The 27,038-nt window shown below is 37.3% G+C and overlaps 1 protein-coding gene across 7 annotated transcripts in view; it reads left to right on the forward strand.

Moving 5' to 3' along the window:
• LOC129788572 (neural-cadherin) overlaps positions 1 to 27,038 on the forward strand; it is a 273,188-nt gene that overhangs the window by 83,127 nt on the left and 163,023 nt on the right. The window lies entirely within an intron of this gene.

Below are 27,038 nucleotides of genomic sequence, written 5' to 3' on the forward strand. Positions count from 1 at the left end.
CCATCATCATCCCTTTGGAATAGGGGGTGGAGGGATGCTGAAAGCTCTCTCTCTCTCTGAATGAGATAATTTTGGACATGAATTGGATGGGATATTCGGGATATTCTTTTCTATGGAAGGGAGGGGGTAGAAAAAAAGGAGAGCTTTTTATAGTTGGATTGAGGATAGATGTCTGGTGGTGAGATGAAGATGGAGTGTGTTTGTTTGAGCTGGACGTATTGATGTGTTGTATTCTCAAGTCAATGGGTGAAAAAGTACCCTCAAATTGGGGATGGATTTGCAGTGGATGTGGGTCAATTGGTGCTTGTTTCATTTAGGAGTTTTAGAAATTTAATATGGACAAGAGGGTGGTGCCGACGGGAAATTCTAGGCGCGGACGTGACTTTTCCTGAATTGTGTACGCTCTCCCCACTCTCCCCCCAACCCTCTGGCCTTTAGCACTGCAACTGCCTAAGGGTGAGTTGGATGGTCCACTTGACTACACCCCAACTGGCAGAAAGCATTTAATGTGAAACAATTTAGGGGGTAACATTTGAGCTACTCTGCCTGGGATGTTGTACCATCCACCCACCCTCGAATGATGAGGGTTGCATAGAGTATGGGATACACACACACACATATAAAGAAAATGATGATAATGAAGTGTTGATGCGAAGAGAATTTCTGCCGTGAATGGCAAGTTTCTCTGGGGAGGTTAACAGGCAATTTAATATTGCAACACCCTCTCTGCAACGTTCCCCTCCTTAAGCTCCCTCCCTGTTAAAGCTCTTGAAAAGTTCAATTGTATATCAAATGTCGACTAAGTGAACTGCTGACCTCGTTGATTGCTTAACACTTACAATTCACACCCACTTACAGGAAGAAAAAATGAGAAAGAGAAAAAGCGCTGAGCGACAAAAGCTTCAAAAAGCATCTTGAGACTTGCTTTTGTCTCAATTTTCCTCATTTTCCACTGATTTTCTGCAATTTAAGTACCCTCAGGGACTTGCTGTGACTTCTCAAATGAATCAGAAATGAAGCTTTCAATGTTTTTCCTTTAAAATCTCTCTAATTGCGTTAAGGGATGATTTTCATATCAAGCCAAAAAATGATTCATTTTCCTTCCTTATCCATGGAAATAATTCTGTGAAGCTTTCTCATTTACCAAAATTGTATGATAGTCCTTTCGCTGTGCTTTTGTAAAATTAATCCATGGCGTTGCATTTCGTGGATGGTGTTCAATGGTTGAAAATGAAACTCAGCAACATGAAATTTCACTCTTAATTAATAAGAAATTAGACGCAATAATACCCCAGATGTTCACCAAATTTCCGTGAGACTCTCTCCCTCCCGCCACATTGGAAACTTGGAGCTTTCCGTTGCGATTTTCTTCCACATTAATTTGCTACATTGCGCAATTCACCATGTCTGTGCATCTCAGACATACATAGCACATTGGGAGTGTTCTGCAGTGCTATTTTCAGAATGTACTTTCCGCCGCAAAAAGCTCTTTCTCTGAAAGCTCGTCGAACAAATTGATTGCTTCAAGGAGGGTGGAGAGTTGTTTGGGGGAAAAAATGTGCATATGCTGGAAGCTGCAGAAAATTCATAGAAAATTCTTCTACTCGATTTACAAGTTTATTTGGAAAATTAAGTACCTACGTAAAATTAAGCGTGTCTCGCTCATCTTTCCCTCAGAGATACACTTTAATCTCCCTGAGGGTTGGGGGAGTTTTTAAAAATAAATTTCTTGGTACAAAATGCTCGAGGGAAAGGGCGTTGGAAAAAGCTCCCAGGGTTGGTAGATCGTCAAAAGGAGTTTGTCTGGTGCGGTGTTAAAAGTGGTGCGACAAATTCTAATAAATTGCTCTCAATTTTCGCAAAATTTTCCCCACTTGACTAACTGTAGGGGCGGAGGGCGAAAGCTCCACATTGTGCACATATGTCGCATAAATTTCCTTTGAGCGAGGGGCACACAAATCTTGCGGGGACGCAGCGATGCAGGGAAATTTCGTCCTTTTTCCCGCACCAAGACACCGTGGCGAAGTGATTTGACTGATCACCCACCCTCTTGACAACCCCCGAACTCGCTCCTCCCGCCCCAAGAAGACGAGCTACGAGCAGAGAGCCCAGGAACATATTCCGAAAATAGCTTCATTGCGAGATCTCGAGAGCAAAACCATCCAATCTATACAGAACGGGTATATGGAGAAATCCATCCATTTACTCCATGTCACCCACTTTGCTAGTTTTGTCCCATCCACCACCACGAAAGCTCTCGGAGTTGGTAATATGAATGAGAGGAGCCACAATAATTCCAATAACTTCCAGTCACGTCTCACTCATAGTGATACAGGGACAATAAAAAGATAAAAGGATCGCTCTGACATTCCTCCAACAACTCACCCAATATGTCTCTGCTGTTTTCTTTCTCCCTTCGCACCATGAAATATGTCTGTGTGTGTGTGTCCCATAAGCTCGTGGAAAAGTACATTTCAATGGATGAGTCGTGTGGGAAATCCAATAAAGTACAACGGAGTAGATCACACAAAAGTCCATCGTGAGTATAGGGAAGGGAGAAAAAACCTTCGCAAAGACATAACCATAAATGTAAAGCTCAACGTGGTGCTTTTGGAGCTTTAAATTGGCTCAATCGTGGCAGTTTTGGGATGAATGTAGCTCACCTTTGATGGGGGGATTTTTTGTGTGTGAATATTTAACGACAAGCAAAATGGTTTTGCAGAGCTTTTGGCGGCTATTTCGAATGACCTCGTGATGAATATGTTTCACGTACGCTCTAGGAAAGTTCTTTATGTAGAGACAGTGTACTAGAGCTGTTTCGAACTCACATAACTTGATAATATTGCTATTTCCAGATAATACAGAAGTATTGAAAGCTTAGTGATCAAAGAGTTCAGATTTGTGAAGTTTTAAGGAAAATTATTGAAGACAAGATTGAAGATCTTTTAATAAAAGATTATGGGAAGTTTTCCCAAAATTTTCAATTTAGGAAGTAATATTTTTCACACTGTTGTTCAGCCCTAAGTTCGTTCATTTTTCACATAGAAAAAAAATTAAACATTTAATTGATGGATTTTCTGTTTGAGAATTTCTTTAAATTTTCATCAATTTTCCAACGTTTTGGACTGATTTGCATCCCTTTTTCCAGAGGTAATAAAAAATTTATTTTCTATTCTAAATTAGAGAAAATATTAGATTTATGAATTTGGGTGCTTGCTATCTAGCATAAAGTATTGGGTTTGAGTCCCATCCCCTCTGAATTTTCTTTTAGAAGTTTAAAAAAAAATATTTTTCAGTCAAATAAATAAATTTTGCAGTGAAAATCAAGAGAAAAATAATTTAAATGGAATTTAGTAAATAATTTAAAGATTTTCCTCTTAAAATAGAGCTATCAAATGCAACTGAATGCAAAACGAAGCATTTCGCAGCAACACACATAGGTATCTCTCATATAAAATCAGAGAGACGATAAACTCTTTATTTATCAATAAACACCATGTTCAGTTGCTTTAAGCACTGCATAGTTCATCCCTTTGCACACACACAACCTCTCTTTGAATAAATATACATATATAGCAGTTTATCCTGTTCGTGAATAAACTTCTGTGGGGTTTTCATGTGATTATCTTTGCATCAGCAGCATGGAATTCACCTCAATTATATTCTTTGGTGCATATTTAGGGAACACGATAAATAAACACAAGCACTTGATTCTCGACTATTTATCCACCTACGCCACCCCGTCACACCCCCCAAAATACTTTACATTTCGGGTTTTGCTGGGTTTAGTGTTGTCAGATGGAATTACCTGGGAAATAGTATGTGAATTATGCTGTTTTTTTCGCCAGAATTAATGTAAGGGATGATTTTTTTTATACAAATATTTATACATTCATGCGACCATTACGTAAAATATTCATATAATTTTCATTGGATGTTTGTAAATTATTCCACGTAGATAGGATAGAAAACTACTTTTTTTCCTGTGTCCAAACACGTGGAATTTTTTCTTTAAAGTTTTGCTTGCGAAGGAAAATTTTTCATGAAGGAACACACAAGTTGTGCAAACTAACCGAGAAATTCAACACTTTTGATCCACTTTTCATCAAACCTCGTGCATTCTCATGAACTGTGAGAAGTATTTAAATTAAACGTTGGGCTAGGGGGAGGGGGGTGAGGAAGTTTGCAGCAAAAGGTCGTTGTGAGGAAATGGAGAAATCATCACCCAAAAACTTTCTTCTTTGTTCTCCCGAAGAAAAGTCACTGTGAGCATCAACTTGGTGAATCTCTGTCGATGGATCCTTTGAGCGGAGTGATTGCTGGAAAGGTGTGATTAATCCCTTCGTATATTGCGAAGTGGAAAAGAGCACAAAAGGGGGGTGATTTTAATTACCGCCAGACAATTTTGCTTTTGTTTTCCTTTCGCCCTCCTTTGGCACGTTGGGCTTGCAAGGCGATTGCTATATAGGGAACATTTGCTACATACAGCAGTGGGAGTTTTTTGATTAAAAGATCACCGAGTATTTCCTCATACAGTGTGATGAATATCCTTCACACTTCCACAATTTCCGCGAGAAATTGCTTCCTTTTGATGCTTTTGATGTTTATATTCTCTGCAAGTAAAAAGGGCCAAAGTTCTTTCTTAGAAGAGTTAAAACGCAGTTTATAAGTCAAGAAAAAGGGATGTTGTGATGAAAATTTATTCTTTAGATTAAGAGAGATTGAAGGGAGAACCGTGTGTGTGTAGGTGGATGGTACATTTATAGTTTCTTGTTATTGGAGATTTCCACGGGGCATTTATCTGAATAAAAATATTCGGATCTTCGGAAATATTCGATTGATTCGCAAAAAAAAATCAAAATATTCGACTAATAAACAGCTCTTAGTTTTTAATCTTAAATGTATAGAACAAAGGATGAAAGCACGATACCAAATTCAAGCCCAAAAAGTACTAAATTCTAACCTAGAAAGTACTAAATTCAACCTGATTTTCAGCCCCAAAAAATCTCATATTGAATAGTAAAATCTTTTTAAAAAATAGTACTAAAAAGTTAAAAAATAAAGTACTAAATATTAGTTTAAAAGTACTAAATACTAAGTTCTGGCAATTCACATGTTTCTATGCTGATTCGAATATTATCCGACGCTTACCGCATTGGGTCAAATTAAAGACAAATTTTTCACACTTTCGGTACTAAATTGAAGCCTAAAAAGTACTAAATTTAACCCGAAAAAAAGCTATTCGGATTTATGCTTAAAAGTCTCCGAATGAGGGTTGAAAGCTAAGAAAGTACCAAATTGAAACTTACAACGTACTACAATCAAACCAAGAAGTACTAAATTTAAACCGAGTAAAATGTTCGGATGATTCGCCGAAATTATCAAAATATTCACCAGATAAACACCCCTTGGAGATTTCTTTTTGAGAAAAGAGAATCTGTTTGAAGAGCTAAATGTAAAATATAAGCAAAGGAATTAAGCTCTGCTTTTCTTTCATTACTTTAGTAATTTTTTAGCTAGGTTCTTAGGCATTTTCCCCAGAAAGTTAGTAGGTTAGTCAGTGGCAGACGCAATTCGGGAAAATAAGGAAAATTAATACGAATTTTGTGTTCTATTCTGCGACAAATAAATCTATGAAATTTCAAGAATTTGTTCTGAAATTTCAACGATTTCAATGATTTTTTGGTCTCAGAATATGAATCATTTCCACAAGAAAACTTTAACAAAATATCCAATGCTGAAAGCTCTTGAAAGCTCAAAGGAAAATTGACCTTAAGCACAACTCTGCAAAGGGCAATAAAAATTTACAAATAAATTGAAAGAAAAATGGGAAATTCACGAAAAAAGCTGAGAAATAAATAACAACTCGACACGGAATTCTTTCCCCACTGAGTTGAGATAGAGTCAAGAAGACCCTCCTGCTGGTATTGGGGGCTGTCAAGTATTCCTTGATATTACCACCATCTCCAAAATCTCAGTTATACATCTCCATATCCATCCTCATGCTTTTCCGGACGATGGTAATTCGTGTAAAATTTCACATCTTCCGCCCTCACCTCCCTATATTGGGTCACACCAAAAAGCATTCCACTCCGTTTACTTCCTGAGCTGTCATACAAACCACACCATCCTCCTTGTACCGGAAGGGGTTGTGGAGATTGAACGAAGGGGCTGAGGGTGTGTGCTTTTCTGTGAAATGAGAGTGACAACCCCAAAAGCTACGGGAAGAGGGGAGGGGGGCAGGTTGGCAGCTCTCGAGATGATATCTTAAGTGTCAGGAGTGTCGTGTATACGATACTGATCTATATATTAGCGTTGTTGGTGCTTTGTGGGTGCTTTCGGTGAGATACATCATACAGCAGAACCCTCGACTGCATGTATCACTTACAATGGAAATCTCTTCTCACAGACTGAATATGTGGCGGAAAGTTTTGGGCAAAACACACCAGGTTTGTGCTTCTCCAACCCACCTCCGCACCCTCCGGTCATAAATTATCATTTTGATGCATTTCCACCTTTTCGGTGTGGCCACAAGTTGACTCACCCCCTCCCATACACGGTATACTCCACAGTGAGACCCTACAGGGCAATTCACCCTTGTACGGTGAGCTTGCATTAATAAACTTACCGTGTGTGTGTGCGGAGCTATGTTTAGCCACATAGTCAAAATGAATTCTTGTGCGAATCCAACCCCTTTTGCGTTAACGGGCATCGCGTCAAGTGCTTGGGGGTGTAAATTCGGTATTATGTGTGTGTCTGTGTATATTTGGGATTCAATGCCATGAGGGTTGTACAAAGTTACCATTATTGCTAATGAATGCTCTCTCCATGCAAAAAGGGACTAACTTGCAGCTGCGCGAGGTTCGATTCGGAAACTTCCGCGGTGTGGATGGTAAATAGAAATTGTTCCATGCGAACACCCCACGCTGTAGCCCAAAGATTGCATTTGCATACGACATACATGTTATGAAACAATCTCTTGGGGGTTGCCTTTGTAGCCACACCAGTTAGATTGTCTATTAAACTCGCACAGTACGAATTGACAGGGAAACCCATGGCAGGAGGTTTTGGGGCTTTGTTGCTTTACTTCAGTGGATTTAGTGCACCTTCAGTGCGCCTCTCTTAGTTGAATTATTGTAAGCCCATTCATTTGGATATGTGAATGAATTGTTCGTGCATATGTTGGGGGTACAATAAGCTTATTTAATTTGTTTAACGTGAAATGGAATGAATTGAGACTTAATCCTTGATTTTCTCACATGGAGAACAAATTCAAATTAAATAATTCACGTTAAGGGTTGATTTAGTAATTTTTTTTCAAATTGAATTTTATTTTTTTTTTAACTAGTAGAGATCATAAAGATTCGGGAAAAACATGGAAATTTTCCAGAAAAGCTCTGAAAAAATCCTGATTATCCCAGTCTAAGGAAAACCACCGGAAATTTTTCTCATATTTAGGAATAAATTTTCTGGAAAAATCATCTCTTTCCCAGAATTTTCCAGAAGATTATTCACGTTTGTCTCCTTTCAAAAGCTTTCCCACACATAAAAGAATATAGTTGAGCTTTTTTAAGCTTTAAGACACCCTCTTAAAAGCTCTGCATAAAAATTCAGTGAATAAATCAACAAGCTAAATTACTTAAAGCTTCTACTGCTGATGAAAGTACAATACACCTTTGACCTCTTTTCCCCGTAATGTCAAAACATGAGATAAAATTTAAGAGAGAAAGACATCAAATTTTGCAAACAAGACGTCAAGGGGAGTCCCAAAAAAAAAATTCCATAAATTTCATCCCCCACAGCAAATGTAATTTTGTGATACAAGAAATTTTATGCAGAAAGCACACCGAGAAAATTCCTTGCAAGCACATTGCTATCGTGCTTTTGGAACAAATTACTCATAACTGTGACACTGTTGGAGGGAGGAGAAGGAGGGGTGGGGTGAAGAAGTTTTCCTCCCTTGACATGTGGAGAGAATATAATAAAATGCCATCCAGGAAGACAGTATCAGTCACTCAGCGATAAGCAACATTGTTCATATTAACTCATTCTCCTTTTTGCATTTTAATTACATACACACGAAAAGCTCCTCTGCTCTCCTTTTCGCCACCGCTGCTCTAGCTCTCTCCCAACACCCACTTGTGCATATTTGCAAATTCCCACGAAAGAATCACGGTGGGTACTGGTGAAAAAAAAAAAGTTATGCTGTGTTCGCGGAAGGGATTAAATGAGTTTCATGGACTTAGCAAAGGGCGTGGGGTGTGAGTGTATATAAAAACTCCTCACAGCATAACACTAAATCCGTGTGTTGGACTTGCAAATACGTCGCTATATATGGATTTCTGCAGCGAACTGTTGAACCATCTGATGCACATGCTACTCCGTCCGCAATAGTTTGGCCATTTAGCTCATAACACTCATTGGAATGCAAGCAATTTCATCCTTCTCATATCTTTTTGGTACGGTATGGCAAAACCAGTGCACACACACCGACACATTTTACCTCCTAAAGCACAATTTCCCACCGATAAAATTCTCATTGGGCCCATTTGGGTTGGTGGGCGGTAATTCCGCTACATATACCCAGACTGACCTCAGAAAACCACCCCCAATCGCATTTCCCTCATCAACAATATACAATCATCACTGTGAGGAGTATAAAATCCATTCGTACAGATTCTTCAAGGTGCCTTAGACACACACACAAGGGGTTAATTTGTTGCCTTATTCTATTATTTGATTTATTTATGCAAAAGCTTTTTTTAGCACGAGGATTTCTTAAACATAAAAGTTCTTCACGTCATGAAAATTGAGCTTAAATTGCGGGTAAAGCTCTTGAGGAAATATATAAACAAAAGCACGCTTCAGGACACCTTGGTGCACCTCAAAAAACCTTCCCCGTATTCCAATGGGTAATGTGTTGGTGTTTATTCGCCACGCTGCGATTTTCAGTGTTCTCGAAATCATTGGGAGGGAATCTATATTGGAATGACGGTGTAATCCGATTATGGCTTTGCTATATAATCGAAATCTTAACAATGTGCTGTTGATTTGTTTACTCACCTCCAACTCAAACGATACGCACGGCACAAAGCCACAATAAAGCTTTGATTGTTTATTTGAAAGCTATATATACCTTTGGGGCAAATGTGGGAGATTTTCTGGGAGGGAGGTTGTACCAATCGAGGCAAGTCCTTGAGGTTAATTACAGGAGTGCGCGCTTCAAAAAGCTCCAAAAAGCTCTACACATTTATACCCCGCAAAACGATGAAACATCACAAAACGCGCCACTTTTTGAACCCGACAAAAGAGTTAAAGTGTCAATTTTAATTAAAATTTACAACCAAATGGGGAAGCTCGTAAAATTTCCTACGGAGAGTGAATAAATTTTATCGAGAACATAAAAAGTACCCTTCCCACGTTCATAATTTACCACAATTGCGGGGCGCATAGGTTTAATTTCCGCCAATCGAGCAGAGAATTCGTGGTGAAGAGTACCCCCGAAAATTAATCACAATTTCCGTCATCTGTTCAACTTTTTTATTAGAGCTTTTTTTTGTCGAACAATCGGAAACATACACAGTTTGGCAGCTTTTATTGTTGGTTGGGTGTTTCGTTAGGGGTTGTTTTGTTTATGCGGGCAAGCATATGCATGGTCTATTAGCTATTAAATCCAAAAAAAGCTCTACTAAAGCTCAAATAACTTTGCCCAATTAGAAAAATAAACTGAAAAATTAATTATCCTGTTTATCAAAAAAAACACGATTGATTGGCTTTGAAAGGGGGAAAGGAAGAAAAATACCAAAACCGTCAATCTTCCATTAAATTGAAAGCTCAATGAAAGCCAGATGTATGAAAATTAAAAAAAAAATCATGGAGTTTCAATTGCTTTTGAAGTGGAAGAGATATTGCGAGGGAGTGAGCGTAGAGAAAAAGTTTTGCATACTATAAAGTTGTTGAAGGAGATAGCGAAATAAATCGACAGGTTTGTATTTGATATTCAAGTGAAAAGTTTCAAGAATGGACGCCAAGATGAAGGAGAAAAAAAATTCCTCAAATGGCCCAACGCCGGAAATTGCGAGAGAATGGTCAAAGTTTAATATTTTCACCAAAAATCTCACACAGAAGGTCCTTTTCAGCGGGGCTAGCTTTTAAATAACACAGATAGTACCCTGTTGGGGTGGGGAGCAGGCGGGTGCGGAAAAGCCCGAGAAAGGATGAAAAAGTACAACGGCACACACATTAAAAAGTTCGATAAGACTCCATGAAAAGTTTCCACATTAATTTAATTCTTCTTTCTCAAACGTACATATATAGTCGGTGAACAAAGAGAATTTAGGTGGGATGGTAGATGGAGAGCAAAATGTTTCCCCCTGTGGAAGTCACTGCTTCACTAATTTTTATTTATTTTTCCATCCACAACTTTCCTCCGAGACATGTTGTCTCATGCGATGCAATTGTAAGCAAATCAATTTATTGTGATGGGAAATGAAGTAGAAATTGCATTTCTCGATGTTTCTGTTGTTAATCCTCTCCTTTTTGATTTTTTACTCCACACATTTCAAAGCTTATTGAAAGCTTGTTTTGCCTCAAGATATATTTCCCAGAAAGCTCCCTAATGAATTTTCATAATAAAAAAGAATTTTATTATGCGGAAAAGATAAAAAGAAATATATTGGTGAAACTAATAAAGAAAATTCACTTTATTGGGTTTTCTTTTTATTTTAATTTCAAACATTAAATGCAAAAACACGTCGTTCAAGTTGACAACGTGGTCATGATTTTAAAAGCTCCTCACAGGATGCGGAAGCACACTGCTATGCCGAGAAGAATAAGGAAAAAACCCAAACTACAGGAGACTATTAAAATTCTGCTGCTTTTAGCGTAACTTTAAGTATTTTCGTGCTCATGAAAACATTATGTTCTTCATGAATTTTTCTTGAAGAAAATTGACTTAAAGTGGAATTACGCGTCTCATAATGTTTTTTTCTTCGTGAACTTTTGACCTGTGCGCGCGCGACCCTTATATGCAATTAATGGTAACTTTATAATTAGAGTGCCAATTAAAATTATTCCCTTGGAAGATGGTGAGCTTTAGGGTGAGCTTTTCGGGAGGGGTAAGGGGGTGTAGTGAAAAACCAGGTAGGGGTGGAGGGCTTTTGGTTTTTCTCCGCAAGCTCAGCAAAATACCATGACGATGGAAAAATTGTTGAGGGGAAAAAAGAAAGCATATTTTCTAGTAAAGAATTGCCGTATATACTTCAAAATTCCTTCATCCCCATTGGGGTTTGACCCACTCCCACCCTTTAGTATTCACAACAGCTTACCGATGCTGGACGATGGTTTTGCCGGAGCGAGAGAAAGAGATTACGCTGCAGAAAAGGAAATTAAATATAAAATGGAGCAGATGCGGGGGGATGATTATTTGCAGAGGGTCCATGCTGTATATGGGAGCGAGAGTGTGTTAAATCTATAATCTTCCGCTCGTATATAAGCATTAATGCTGCCTCTCTAGGCATGAGAATGGAGGGCTTTTGCGGGGTTGAGGAGCAAACAGTTGGTGTCATAAACTTTTTGAGTAAATTAATTATTCGTTTGCCTTTTATCACATACACATGAGAAGAAAAGCCCTCTGTGTTGGATTTCCTGCGAGACTGCTGAGCTTTTTTTTTACGATGATGCTTTACAAGCTTCTAAGTGTGTCCAATTAGTACCATTTATCCCCTTGAAGCTTGATCTTGGCTTTATGCTTCTGTCTTTTGTTCGTCATAAAATGAATTTTCTCTGCTTTCCTTCCAAATGGGGAAACTCTCAAAAATATATACATATGCTGGAGAGCTTTTTGTGCATTTATGTATAAAATTGTTATTTGTTAAATTTATTTAAAAAAAAATCGCAGAAACATCGTGCTGATTCACTTTGTCCCGTAATCTTTGACACTCTAACAAATGCAGAGCTTTGAGGAAAAGCTGGAAAATTGCACTTTTCCTTTGAGCTAGAGGAGAAGTGTCTGAAAGAAAGTTCTAAAGCAGAAAATTTCCCAAAAGATTTTTTTTTTGAAATTGTTTTCTGTTCTTGAAAGACTATAAAAGTTTTTCTTTAATGCAAAATGATCCACTTAACCCCGTTCATCCTTCTATTGTAATTTTCACTGTCAAAGCCGTATTTTCTATCATTTTCCTTCCTTTAAATTCAACTCCAATTAACAACAAATGTAAAGCAATTAGTTTTCAACATTTCTCCTCATCTTTCTCCCTTTCAATTGCCCACAAAAGCTCCCAATTGTCACGGGAACTTTTTACACAAGAAAAAGAGAGAGAAAAAACACTTAGTGTTTTACTTTCCATTATAGAAAATTCTCATAGTTTTTTTTCATCACCCTGTTTCTCTATCTCTAAAGCATTTGCCACGCGAGGAGTAATTTGAATTTAACCATCTTGTGGCAATGTGAATGGAACCCCATGCGGGGGGAGAATTGAAAGTTGTATGCGGTGCTTCCTTCGCATCAACTTTCTTCTCATTACTGTGAGCTTTTTTTTGCCCTCAACACTTGCGCGCATATTACATCCTCGCCGTATGGTGTACAAAAAAGGGACAGAGAGGCTTTAGTGCCTCGTATATAGAGCACAAAAAGCACGGGTCAGAAGCCAAAAGGGAGGGAAATTAACATTTCTGCAATTTGTCTGCCATTCTCTCACATCCACATTTTACCACCACCATGTGATGACCCCTTTTTTACATCTTTGGCATCCTCCCTACCCCATGGAGGAAAAAAAGCTCCCCACATATGTAGTGAGAACTTTCCCGAATTTCCATGATTTTTCATGGCTCATTGTTTGGCTCGCGGTGGATTGTTGTTGTATCCGAAAGGACATTCAATGTGGATTCATCGGGCCGAGGGGGAGGCTGTGTTTTTGTTTCCAACCCCCGGATTTCATTTCCGTCTCCAGGGGGAAAGAAATATACCCATAAATTTACACTTAAAATAGTTCTGGAAGCACTTTAGCTCCGCCATTATTCTTATAGCTTTTCCCACTCCTCGGTGGAAAAAGCCATACCATACAATGCCATTTGATCACAAACGAAGATATGAAATGCTCTGCAAGGGAGGGGGAGAGAAAAACAAATAGTGGTGGGAATTGTAATAAGAAAATAATATTAAACACAAATCGGTTGGAAGCTTTCTTTTTTTATATAGAGAAGGAGGGATGAAAAGAGCTTTCTGGAGCCAAGAAATTTTTGGCGAATTGTTTAGAATTGCATCTAAAAATCATTTAGGGTAGATAAAGCCAGGATTTTAGGAGCTTTTGAGCTTTTAATTGGATTTTATTTAATTTGTTTTAAAAGCTTTTGTAAATCACAATTAAATGAAGAAAATAATATTCAATTAAATACAATAATATTCAATTAAATATTTATTTAAATTGCAAAACATAACAAATCTCCTGTGATTGGTAGAACCCTCCTCAGGAGACTTCAATGGGGATATATATTGCATGCAAAACATGCCACCTTTTTGGCTTTTCTCAAATGCCTCAGGACTTGTTACGAACTTTCATTCTCCCCCGACAATTTAATTAAGCAAAGTGCTAACTTTAATAAATCTTGGGTTATATTTTGAGCATGGGGGTGGGTTGTAGATGGAAAAAAAATTGCATTCCTTGGAAATTTCCCAAACTTCAACCTGGAAAGTTTTGATAGAATCTGTGCAGGTGATATTGATGGACTATTCAGAAGTTATCTATATGTACATTAATAGTGTAGAATATACAATTTTGGATGCGAAGGAAAATGACTTGGTGTATGAATTTCACTTGCACACATCAAAATCCAAAAGGTATACCTGGCAGGGGTAGAGCTCAATCAAGGAATCCTGGAAAGCTCCTGAGAATATTTTACGGCATGTTGTGACTATATATATGCCTTGTCTCCATCGCACCCAACTTCTTCTCCATATATGCTAAAGGAGCATAGAACATTTAGACTTTCCCTTTGGCCATGATTGCCAGACAATTTGTATGTAACACTCTAGATGGTAACATATCTCAGCATGAATAGCCCTTCTTGATACCGATACGATGCCACTAAATACACACACAAAGTGTGTGACAAGATATTTTCCAGAACGGATATTAAACTCAACTTCTGCACACAAGTGCAGCACAAAATGCATACTCAACACGAGCTCCTTCGGATATTCTCTGATGCAATTGATAGCGAATTTCCCTTTTCTCCCGTTTTAACAATCTTTTGCACGTCATTTTGACATTTTCCCACCCAAAAATGAAATTTCATCTCTCCTCTTCCAAATAGGAAAACTCTTACCACTTGATAGGGATCTCTTCTGATGGGAGAAATTCACCATTTAGGAGCACTAATGAAAGTTCCGGATTTACCCAAAGGGGTTTGTCATTTATTACAATTATTGCATAGGGGCAAAGAAGTAGCAGAATATTTCATTGGGAATTATTTTATTTATTTGCTTGGCATATTTTTGTATGAAGTCTTTTCTAATTTTAGTAAGTTTTCCCAAATAGGTTTATTTTTCCGGTTTTGGATTTATGTAAACCTGAGAGATTCTAACGATTTTAACTTCATTTTTTTTTTTAAATTTTCTCATGGTTTTCGTAATGAAATATATTAAGTTTTAAAGGGAAAAAAAATTCAGGACGGATTTTGATTAGATTTGATTTAATAGAAAAGAATATTTATTTATTTTAGTCAGGCGTTCCGTAGAATTTTGGATAAATTCTCTGAAAAACAGGGTTACTTTTTGATTGATTTGAGGTTATGATTAACAAGTATTTGAATAAATTACCTAAATTGCTAAAAGAAACTTACAAAAATTCCTTTTCGAAAGATTTTTAAATTTTATTATCCAACAATTAATAAGGAAGTTTTCTGAAGTCCAAAAATTGATCTAAAATTAAAAATTCTTTTTCTCAAAACAAATTCCCCAGAAAGATCTCTTATTTTCATCAATGACAAACCCCTTTGGAACTTCTTGAACTTTAATTTGCATTTCAATGCATTAATAACATGACTTTTAAAATTAGTTTATTTCCTCTTAAAATTTAATTTAACTTTTTAGGTTAATAAAATAATCTTATTCACTTCAATTTGCTTTAAAAAAAATGTCTTCTGTGGTAGGTTTTTGGGATGATTTTCAAATAGGAAATAGTTTTTCCCCAGAGAGGACAATGCAGACGCATTTTCCGGGAAATTCTCTCTCACTCCCTCCCACCGCTGCCGTGGGCTTTTATTCAAATTTCCCATCGTATATGGCGGAACAAAGGCAAACACACGCCATGCCTTTGCCATCTTAAGTACGATGAAGCCACAGGAATTGGGACACAGACAAATTCAATTCATTGGATTACGTGCCAGGAGGATCTCTCCCAGGTGCCTCCGTCAGCTCTTTTGAAATTCAACCACTTGTGGGCGGAAAATGGGGGAAAATTCATTATCCAGAGAGCCTTGCAAGAGGATGCCGTAGCTCGCATTCTCAAGCTCTCAATGTTTAATGTTTTTGATTATTAAAACCCCCATGATGTGTGTGGATGGTTTTTGGTGCTGCGCGCACAACGGGGTGGAATATATATGTACATATTCACAAAATCATCGAATGAATTTTAACGCTTGCAAATCACATTAATATCTATTTGCACGTGTGCACGATATTCCAATGGAATTTCGCATTAATTTATGGGAGTGTCAAAGAATTTTCTATTTCATCTCAATTTAATAATCAATTTATGTGGAAAATTTGCAAAGCTTGCATGGAATTAGCGGGGGGGGAGAGCTTTGAAAAGCTCATCAGGTCATGATATGTATTTTTGCATAAAAGAACCCACATTAGAGGGCAATATGGCAGTAAAATTTAAGCTAACAAGCAATATTTACTTTTCCCATCAATCGAAATTTAATTGTTATTGCCACATCAGTCACATTAAAAGCACAACGGAGATATTCATATTACATACACTCACATAAATATTAGGCACGATTCATGTGATATAGTAGATCAGTTGCCGCAAAAGCTCGCGTGAGGGGTTAATTGTAATAAATTTAGGTGGGTAACAATGCAAATGATTTTAATCGATTTAGCAGTGTTTAAACAATTTCCCGATAAACTAATAAAACCTCTTTAAACTGTGAGAGGTTGTTGATATATTGATTAAATTTTCAAACTCCACCCATTTTGTTTAATGAGCTTTTATTAGTTTAGTTTACTCTCTCTCTCTCAGTACATGTTAATAGTTTATTTTTAATTTTTGAAATTTGATCAAGTTTCTTTTTTGGAAAATTCAAATTTTCTCTCCATTTTCTTTTTTACATAAAATACATTCATATATGAAAGCAATAAGCATAAAAGGAACATGAGAGAAAATTTCAGAGTTTTGCAAAACTCCCCCTTAATTTAGGAATCCCAGCTGTCCAAAAACTTCCACTCCTCGTGTACGGGAGGACATAATAATTTGTCAAAATGAATTATCTGCTTTATAAACTCTCTCGCTCTCGAGAAAAACTTCCTTACATGATTTTCAAAGTGAAAAGAATATTCCAGCGCGCACAAAATTATCTCAAACTTTCTGACAATTTAATGGTAGCCTCTTCTTCTTTTTTTTTGGATTGCGCCCCATTCAATGGCCTCCCCATCCTCCCCAAACCGTGGAGAAAAATTCCTCCACAGTGTGCCCTATTAATTCAGCATGATTTATGATTTTGTTGCCCATGAAGAATCTCAAGGGTCATTCCTTGACCTTTTACCCATGTGTACGGAGACTTTCTTGGACGCTATTTCCCCTCATTAGGTTGTGCTTCTTCCCCAATCGTTTTCATCCCCAAATGTCTTCCATTTCACCCCCCAAACTCAATAAATAACGACGATGATGTGCCGACATTTAGTGCAAAAGAATTAACAAAAGTATGATTAATTTCACATTTGCAAGCCCTCCTTTCTCGGGCCAAAATGGGTTGCTGTACACAGTCGTTGTCATTTCCCCGAGCTTTCAGGGGAGCTTTGCACGGCTCAATTGCAGAGAAAAGTTTTTTGATTGAGTACATGGCAGGGTGAATGGGATGTTGATGGCGCAAAAGGGAAATGTTATTCAGTGCCTCTCATTGCTGTTTATCTTTTCGGACATGTTATTCAAGCCCGTGGTGTGATTATTTTGTACACCGTGTGTTGATCTTGGTGTTCTGCATATCATTTCTATTCCCAGTTAGGTGTTTATTTGTTTAAGAATTCAAATAAATTTATCGACGGGAAATTTGATGAAATTTAGAGGATTTTCAAGCTTTTTCCTTTACTGAATTTTATAGGATTTTTAAGCTTTTTCCTTTACTGAATTTTATAGGATTTTTAAGCTGTTTCTTTACTGAATTTTAAAGGATTTTTAAGCTATTTCTTTACTGAATTTTAAAGGATTTTTAAGCTTTTTCCTTTACTGAATTTTTAAGGACTTTTAAGCTGTTTCTTTACTGAATTTTAAAGGATTTTTAAACTTTTTCCTTTACTGAATTTTAAAGGACTTTTTAGCTGTTTCTTTACTGAATTTTATAGGATTTTTAAGCTTTTTTCCTCACTGAAAAATTTGTAAAAGAGAATAGTCGAAAGAGTGAATTCTTTGCATTTGCTTTTCCTTTGTTCTTTAAGAGAACAAAATTATTAATTTTATTAGATGTTTGAAGGAATTCAATATATTTAAAATTTCTTAAATTATTTACGAAGAAACTGTAATATTGAATAGAATAAAATCTTAAATTTTCATCATATAAAAAGCTTTATAATAAACAGTTGAATAAAAACCTCTTAATTGTACATATTTAAACCGCCCCCGTTAAATTTAAAATGATAAAAGACTCAAAATTTCAGTTTAATATCAAAGATTTTTAATCTACCTAAAAAAAGAGAACAAATTCCAGAATTCAAATAGAAAAAAAAGCTCAAAAAGCTCATGGAAAGCATTTGCAAATACGCAAGCAGAAGAGTGCAAAGAGTAGATACCACTAATTTTCACTTCCTTATGGACATTCGCATAAATATTGTCATGTGGTTTAGCGATGGAGCTCCATAAAACGTTCCCCCGCCCCATACACAACTGACCATGATGAGCTTTAGCTATCTCTCTTTGCTTTTGCACGTGACGAAAGCTCACTGCTATATGTATTTTTCCGCTTGGCGGAAAGGAAACCTCCATCAAATAGGATAAATCTTCCTCTCAACTCACTGATTTCACCTCCAACCGCAATGCTTTGCATTTTGAATGGGAAATATTTGCTGAGTGATTAAACAGAGTGGACGGGAGGCAGGTGAATACGGTTTTCCATCGTCCCGGTAAAATTTCTCGCATATCAGCGCCGGTATGTGTGTGTGTGAGTATGGGGCTTGTATTTGAAGGGAGAATATGTTTATGGGAAATGACAGTTGATAGCACGGTAAATGCTCAAGTAACCGGATGTTGTCATTCCACCATGTAGCTCTCTATGCTCCAACAATGATCATAAATTCAAACACGGATATCTCCCGCCCACCACCCAGGAGGAAAATGATCCCAAACACAGAGAAGTCCACTTCTCTCTAACTCTGTTAGTTTTATTTTCTACATTGAAAAATGCATGCATCGTTAGAGATTGCAAGGCGAAAAAAAGTAGAAAGGAGGAAAAGCTCCTCGAAGCCATTCTATATGTCCCAGTTTTTTCCAACATCCTAAATTTCATTCCGGGGTGGCGGGACGTGGCAGGTGCTTGTGAGATGTAGAATCAAAGGCGTTGCCCATCTCCGGTGCCAGAGACACATTCGAGACAATTTATTGTTTTAAATACCCCACCAAAACGAAATCCAAAGGGTGGAAATTCAAAATTGTAATGGAGAAATAATGCTTGCTATCCTGGGTCCACTCACACAAACCATCCCCATATCTCTTAACCCCCCCCCCTCCCTCCCTCATATTCTCACCCACAATCTGTGGAATTTTCACACTGTTCCACAAAGAGGGACAAAGAGAGTTTGCAATTTTCAGGAAATTTATCTCAATTTAATTGAATTGAGAAATTAAATTATTTTTAATTATGTTTGTTTTCCTTTTATCTTTACAGGTAAGACGAATTTTTGATAAACAACTTTAAGAACTTTTGAGACCTCTTTGGTCAAAATCAAAAGGTATGTCATCCTTTTCTTGTGAATAGCCCTTTAAGAAAAATCTTTTTGATTATTCTTTTCAATTTATTAATCTTATAAAACTGAAAATAACTTTTCAACAATTTTCTTAAGAAAAAAAGTCAAGAGAAAATGTTGAAGAAAATCTTTTTTTTTACTACAAGAAAATGCCTCAAGTTTCCCTTAATCCCTTCAGAAAGTTAGAAAGAAAAATTTGAATAAAACTTTCATGAATTTTTCCTAGAAAATTTCAAAGAGCTTTAATGAAATTTTCAAAGCTTTTTGGCAAAGGCTTGAAATGTTGGGTAAGGGAAAGGCGATATAAGAGACAACCCCCCACATAGACATTCATTCATTCATTAAAGCCCCGAGAAAGTCCTCCAAAAAGAGCTAAGGGTAGCTACCCTCCATATACATATGTGAGGTGTGGTTGGGAATTTAAATTTCAAATTGGGTCATCATATATTGCCTCTAATCGCCCCATAGCCATAGTCATTAAGTACAACCCGTATGACTTGTTAATAATTTACTTTGGGGAAGTAATCATGTGAAATGTATCCCAATATGAGGAATGGCTGGATCATCTCTTCGCCACTACATATTGGACAGAAGATAGCCTGAAGGTCTTTATAGTTTTGGGATATTTTGGGAGAAGGGGTTGCGTGTGCTACACCCCATAAATGCAATATAATGTACGTTTCGGGTGCATAGTTTACACATACATACCTGGAAAGCATTGATGAGAATTTAATAACACACATATTGATTTATTTACTTTGCAAATTCTTCGTTATTTAGCAGGAATGGTCAGAAGGGCCCTCAAGGGCAGAGGGAGATTGGGATCAAATTAATTTATCATGGAATAAAATTTATTGCAATTCCTCCCGTTATTTGCAGCCCTTCCCATTCTCATACCGCGTGGCTGTTTTCCACCACCAGAATGTCATTAAAATTTCCGTGGAAATTACCTGCACAGCTTCTACACAACTACCCTTTACTTGTGCACAAAAGTAAGGGAGCTTTCTTTAGCCAAAGGGTGGCGCAGTAGTGAGTAAATTATGTCTCTATCTCAAGTGACTCTTCGTGGCTTTTTGCACAAATTTTCCACAAGGAAACATTGGGGTGTTTTGTTGGAGTTTACCAGTCAAGACTGCAATGGGAAAAACACGAATAATATATAGCAGAGAAGATCTTCACTTCACGAATTTTTCACCAAAAAAGAATTTCTTTTTCCCTCTTGCAAAATGAAAAGGAAAACGAATGGATTTCTTTTGAGGAAGCTGAGTGAAGAATTCCTCCACCAAAAAATGTGCTTGAATGATGAAAAGTTTTTCTCATAATTATTTTAAATTGGCTTATGGTGAAATTTTTCACTGTCCCACTTATAGTTTTAGTGTTGAAAAATTCGCTGAAGATTTTGCTAAATTCTCAAAGACAAATGAGCACAATTGATTCAAATATCCTCGCATATAAATCCTCCATGTTGATGTCGAAGGAACTTTTCGACAGAAGTTTTAATTGCTGATTGTTCTAATTCAATAAAATGATTAGGAATTTTAATTAAATGAGGAAAAAATGTTAAATTCCCACGGTTGTCTGAAAAATGGATTTAATTTATTTAAATTGAATTTTTCATTTAACACTAGGTGTGCCTAATGAGCTTTTTTTTCTCTTAGATTCTTTTGAGAAGTTTTTTTTTGTTTCTCAATAAATTATTTGGAAAGTTTTTAAAAGTTTTTAAAGGAGAATTGGCTAAGTTTTGTTAGTTAGTTCAGTTTAATTCATTGGCCTACTTTTGGGAGAGTTTTTTCTACTATCAATTTTCGCCTAAAGTTAGTCTTTTGGATAATTCTTTATTTTTTTTTACTAAACATTAATGTTACAAGAAGAATGAAATATTTAATTTTATAAACACAATTTGTGGGATTGTGGGTATTTGTGGGATTATTAAATTCTGAAATAAACTATCTTCAATTATTCATAAAATATAATTTACGTATTAAGTCAGCAGTGCGTGCTACAAAGAACAGTAAAAAATCAAAATATTTTCTCAATCTTTAGGATTTTTTTTCTCTGAAAAATAAATTCTCAAAATAAAATATTCCTCTAGAGGAAAAAGTCAAAGAAAATTCCTTCAATTCACCTAAAAATAACTTCTGTTAGATATTCCAATTTTGAATTCGGCATAAAGTAATATGAAATTTCTCTCAGTGCAGATAAGCAGGGAATAACATTCATATTTCACAAAAGTATATATACGATATTATCTGCGACAGAAGGATGGAAAAGTGGGACGTGCATAGAGGTGGAGGAATGATAATGGAATTGTTGGAATTCTCAACACGATTCAATTAAAATATTCGGAAGAAATTACTTGATAATCTAATTTGAAAATTTTGCAATATCCCCATCTGCTAGATGAGAATAAATGGGGGAGAGTGGGAGATGTTCTTTGAATGTCTCTAAAATTCCGCAAACTTCTCACCAATCCCCCAACCCCTTTCGCCCATGCGTACACACCTGAATATAGGGTGGGGGGCATGTATTGAATATTAATTAGTAAATTCCATAAATTCAAGAACCAGACACATACATATGAATGATAATTCCAGGCTTCCCATCGTGCAAATCTTCTTTGGCAATTGTTACGGATCTTCCGGGTAGGGGAAAGGATGGGAGAATTGGGTTGTTTTTGAGGGTGTGGGGAGACGTATAGCATAAGGGATGATTTTCCAGTGATATATAGCTTTCACGGGGCGGGCTACGAAGGCTAGATGAAGAGCTAACCTATACGCTCTGGGAGAAAATGCTAAAATAATTGATTGGGGATGGATAAAGGGGAGCTATTAATTAGGAAAATAGTGTCACAAAATGAGAATGAATACCTGTGGTCGCTCTCGCTCTCTATGTATGAGATCATTTTCTCTTAATACATCACCCGGTATAGTCCGCAAGGATTTGATGGGTGTTGGGGCGTGATGAATTGGTCGAAATCAATGTAAGCATAAATTAGCAATGAGGTCATTCCACCAATTAGTGTAGCTATAATTGAAATCACAGCTTTCATGGAATATATTCTCCTGATTACTACTGAACTAATCCCCCGGTCTACAACATTTGTGTTAGTTAATAATGCATTATTAGGACCCAACCATCATTATATATAGCAACTTATGGAATTTATTGGAATTTGGAAAATTTCATCCCCATGCTTAATTAATTTATGACCTAATTATTAATGGGAAAATTTAACACAAAACCCTCCCTAATTATGAGCTTTTGAAGCTCTTCAATTCTACCTTTCTTCGTAAACATTATTGGTTGTTGCAGTCACCCACTAACCCCTTTGAATTGAATGATAACAAATTAATACATTGATTCATTGACGTGTTTGCTGTAGAATGCGAAGTGACAGGTAAATCCGCATGAACACTTGTATTTGGTCATCTTAGAGGTTGTATTTGATTATCTTCAACAACCCTCATGTCAAAGTTAACATCTCCCACACAAAGGAGAAGTTCTATATCTATCTAATAAATTTATATTTGCATTCAAACTCAATCGACCCATCGTTATTATTTGATTTTCAACTCAAAGGACACCTCATCCACTTCACAAATAAATTAATTTCAAGTTTATCGTAAATTTCCAGAGAAATATCCTTGATCTTGCCCCCCCCCCCTGATTTTCTCCTTAGATGTTAGCTAGATGTTAGAATATTGAGACAAAAGCAGAGTAAATTGCGTAGAGTGAGTTTGAATTTCGAAGAATGAAATTAATTTGATTCCTTGAGGAGAGAATACTGACAAGACAAATGTATGATAATTCAGAATATATTGAGAATTAAAAGAGCATTTCCAGAGAATACATAACATATGTACCCATCAATGCTTGACTAATTTCAGCTTCAGGACATTTAATTGAATAAAAGGAGAAATTGGATGTTTGCACTTGGAATGATATCTCTTACAATATTTTCCAAGAATTTCACATTTTGGAAAATAAATTGTCAAAAATTATCTAAAATTCAAATAATAACGTTTGAAATATATTAAAAGCTCCACACTATGTATTATTGCAATAACTACTTGAGTAAAGCTCTCTTTTCCACATCTAATCTCATATTTTCTGCTTTTCAAAGTGAAAACTTTTTACTTCTAACTATCTGCCCTCCATCACCTAATTGTTTTCTTGTTGCAACATATACCACCTGCTGGGGGATAACTTTGCCTTTTGCCACACAGCTGAAGAGCTTTTCCCCATGAAAAGCTCTCTTGTAGCAAATTGCCATCAAAATCTACTTTAGTTGGTCGCAGAGGTGAAAAATGGGGGTTGTTTGCTCTATGTGCGAAAGAAGAGTTTTCCTCCCTTTCCCAAGGATTTCCACCAATTGCAAAATACTCTCTATGGGGAAGTTTAGTTCTCAGAGAACTCGAATGGAGGCCGGGGGCGAGTTATTAATAAACAAAAGTGCATAAAATGCACAAGAGAGAGGGAAAGATGAATTATGGAATGCAATTTAAATCGTCATTGTGTCGTAATTTCCACAAGTTGTGCTTGCCTAATTTCAAGTACGCGCACCTCCCCCCGAAGTATGGTGCCTTTTTGCGAAAAAGTTTTCCATGCAAAATTCACTCCCTTCTCCACTCATAGATATAACTTTCCCCCGTGATTGTATTCTCGAATGTTTGTACATCTGCCTTGGTCCGCATATTAATTCTCATCCCTCATCCCCTAAAGGGGGGGTGGGGAAGGGTTTGCCTCGCGCCCATTCTTTGCGCGCACCGTGTTAACTCTTTTCCGGTTGAGTACTGTGCGAGAAATGTACGATGGTTGAGACGGGGGGTGAAAGCTCAATTTATACCCATTTAGTCCCGCATGGTGGAGCTTCTCGAGGAGTTGCGCTGCGTTGGAATATTAAAATTGAAATGACGGCGTTGTCATTTCACCAGCGGACAGCTCAGTTTAATTAAAATGTCCCAATGATAAAAGAAGCATTTCTCATAATTTCACCTCCCTTCTCCCTCCCCCGAAGAAAAGGGAGAGAGATTGAGTTGTGGAGCTTTTCCGTATAATGATGAAAGTTTCTACACTCAGCTGATTTTTTTTCCTGTCTCACTCCTGACCGGAGGAAATGCTTGAACATTCAAAAAGGACATTGAGGGTGGAAAAACAGTTTCACAGATTAATCATTTACAATTTATTTCCACTCCCCCCTCCCGTATACATTGACGGTATATACACCATTTTTCGATCACAGCCTCGAGAGAGCTTTGAAAAGTCATAAATATATTTTTTTTTCATTGCAAAAGCTTTAGGCTTTGTTGGGAAAATTAAATTTGCCACGAGGGACCAATAAAATGATTCAAATTTCTCCAGTTTATTTTTTCCCCGAGCTTTTCTCCTACACCTTGTTTATCAGTATGTTTTTTTATCTCAGTGTTTTTCGCGTGAATTTTTCATTTTGCGCGGCTTTTGTGCTGAAATAACGCAAATTTAAATAAAATTGCACCAATTATCAGATTCCACCCACCTTGTTTTTTATTGCACGTGCTACAATGGAATAATTTGCTCCCTCTCGCGCGTGCACGGAAAGTTGAAAGTTTGAAATTTTTTTTTATATTAAAAACCATTAAATTCACAAATAATATATTTCTCATCCTGCTGGCTTCCCTATATGGTTGGCTCCTGGCCATGGGGATGTGAAGAAAAAAAATCATTTTGTTTGTGTGGAGAAGGGAAAATGGATCAGGATTGACTTTCATTTCCCAAGAAAGCTCCATGAGCTTTTTTTTTTGCCCCACGTATTATATGTGTAGCATTAGTGGAGCTAATATGTTTTTCTTCGTCACGGGGTGTTGAAGCTCAAAATTCATGATCTTTCCACCCTCCCCTCGTTTAGCGGGTAAGATGAAGTTCGTGCAACGAAGCGAAAACTGGGGGTGGTTGGGTGGGGTTGGAAAATTTGCTCAAACACATCCCCCCATTGATTCATACTCGCGCGCACGTTGTGCAGCAAAAACGCCAATCTTGGATGGTTAACCCTTGACGTGGCTTTGGGAGGAAGACTGCTGCTTGTCTTCGCATGTGCAATAAATACATTATTGGCTCTTCTGTCCCTCACCCCCTTCGCCCTACCCAATCCCCGTGAAAGATATGGGGATGAAAATCCCATCACGATGGAGGCTCTGTGGTTTCCTCATTCATAGTGCTGCGGGGATGCTTATTTATTGCACGATGAAAACTTAATTTTCCCGCAGCTTGGATTTTCTCTCTCTTGCCCTCTCTCCCCCATCAAACTATCACCATTGATTCGCCGCATATACAAAAGGATCCCACCATCAATGCAATGGGGATCCTTTTATTGCATTTTTAGTACTATCTATATTTTTTCTCACACACTGCTGCTCTCCTCTCCCTACCAGGAGTGATATTCCTCCGCCAGGAAATGCCAATGGAGTGTGTGTAGGGATTTTTTATGGTATCCAGCTGTGACAATTTCTTCCCGGGAATGGCGAAAGTATCAAGGAAAGGAGGCAAATGGAAGTTGTAGGAAAAGGGATTTTCAATCGAAAATCACTTCATATCCCCCTGAGAGAGAGAGAGTGGAGAGAGAGCTTTTCCAATGCACTTCCTTTTTAGCTTTTCTTCTATTTTATGATTAAACTTTTACTCCATTCGGGGAATTGTCTCTCATGACTTGAGAAATAATCACGCGGGAAACTTTTAAAATGATTTCCCTCCGAAAATCTCCTCCCTCACACCCCACCCCGCACAAGTGAAACCCACAATGTACAAGTTTGGGACTTCCTGTCTGCAAGCTATGGTGGGATTTTTTTTTCAAACCATCTGTCCCACACAGGGAGCTTTTTTGCAGCTCCTTTTGGCCTCTCAACGTCGTACATATATACTTTATTCCCCCTCCCCTTCTCCCTTACCAGGGGTGTGTGTGCTCGACAAATGCAAAGCGATGTGTCAGTTATGTGAATTTTATATGAGTTTCTCTATAAAAGTCTCTTACACTTTGGCCTCATGGCTCTTTTTTCCTTCTTCTTTCTTTCTCCTGTCCCAGCATGCTCTCAAAGTTCCTCCAACTGAGCTGTGTGGCACCCCCACCCCCAATGGTTCATTCTTTTACTACTTTGTGGATAATTGAAATCCCATTCTTTGCTGCTGCTTCTTTTCTTCTTCTCTCAAGTTTACAGCACACCCAAGGAGGTGTGTATGAGAGGTGGATAAATTGAAAATTGGTAAATTAGCAAAATTCTTGAACGCTTTTTCTGCACTCACTTCATTAAGATTTTTCTTTAATCAAAGTTCTTCTTAGGAAAATTAAATTTCAAAGCTTTGAGATTTAAAGATAATATTTTTTTAAATTTATTTTCCTTAAAATGTTGTAAGTTGTAAGCCCCCTGGGTAAGTTGAATTTCCCGTACGTTAGATACTTGGGAAGAAAAATGCCTACAATGTACATGGGATGACGATAAGACGAAAAAGCAAGGAAATAAAAAGGAGATGAAAAAAAAGTGAAAGGAAAAAGAGTTCATAGAGACTTTCTGGAGCTCTATAAACTTTTCACTTCTTTTTAAATACCACGCACATATACAAAACATATACACATAGAACCCCCCTTCACATAATCTGCAAGACTCAAAATGGCTCATCCGCTCTGACTTTCAGGCCGTTGAGCTTTTGGGTGAATTTTTTCCTTCACCGAGAAAAGGAAAGCTTTTCTCTGGATCGCGCGGGTGGGGGCCAGTGTGTTTGGAAAACTGCCGCTTATTTAGAGGTTTTTATTTTGTTCGTTGTGTGACAATGACAAGCTGTGTGGTGGGACATGACATTACTAATGTAGAAAATGCCACCACCACCACCC

The sequence above is a fragment of the Lutzomyia longipalpis genome, chromosome 2 (assembly GCF_024334085.1).
Source record: "Lutzomyia longipalpis isolate SR_M1_2022 chromosome 2, ASM2433408v1".
NCBI lineage: Eukaryota > Metazoa > Arthropoda > Insecta > Diptera > Psychodidae > Lutzomyia > Lutzomyia longipalpis.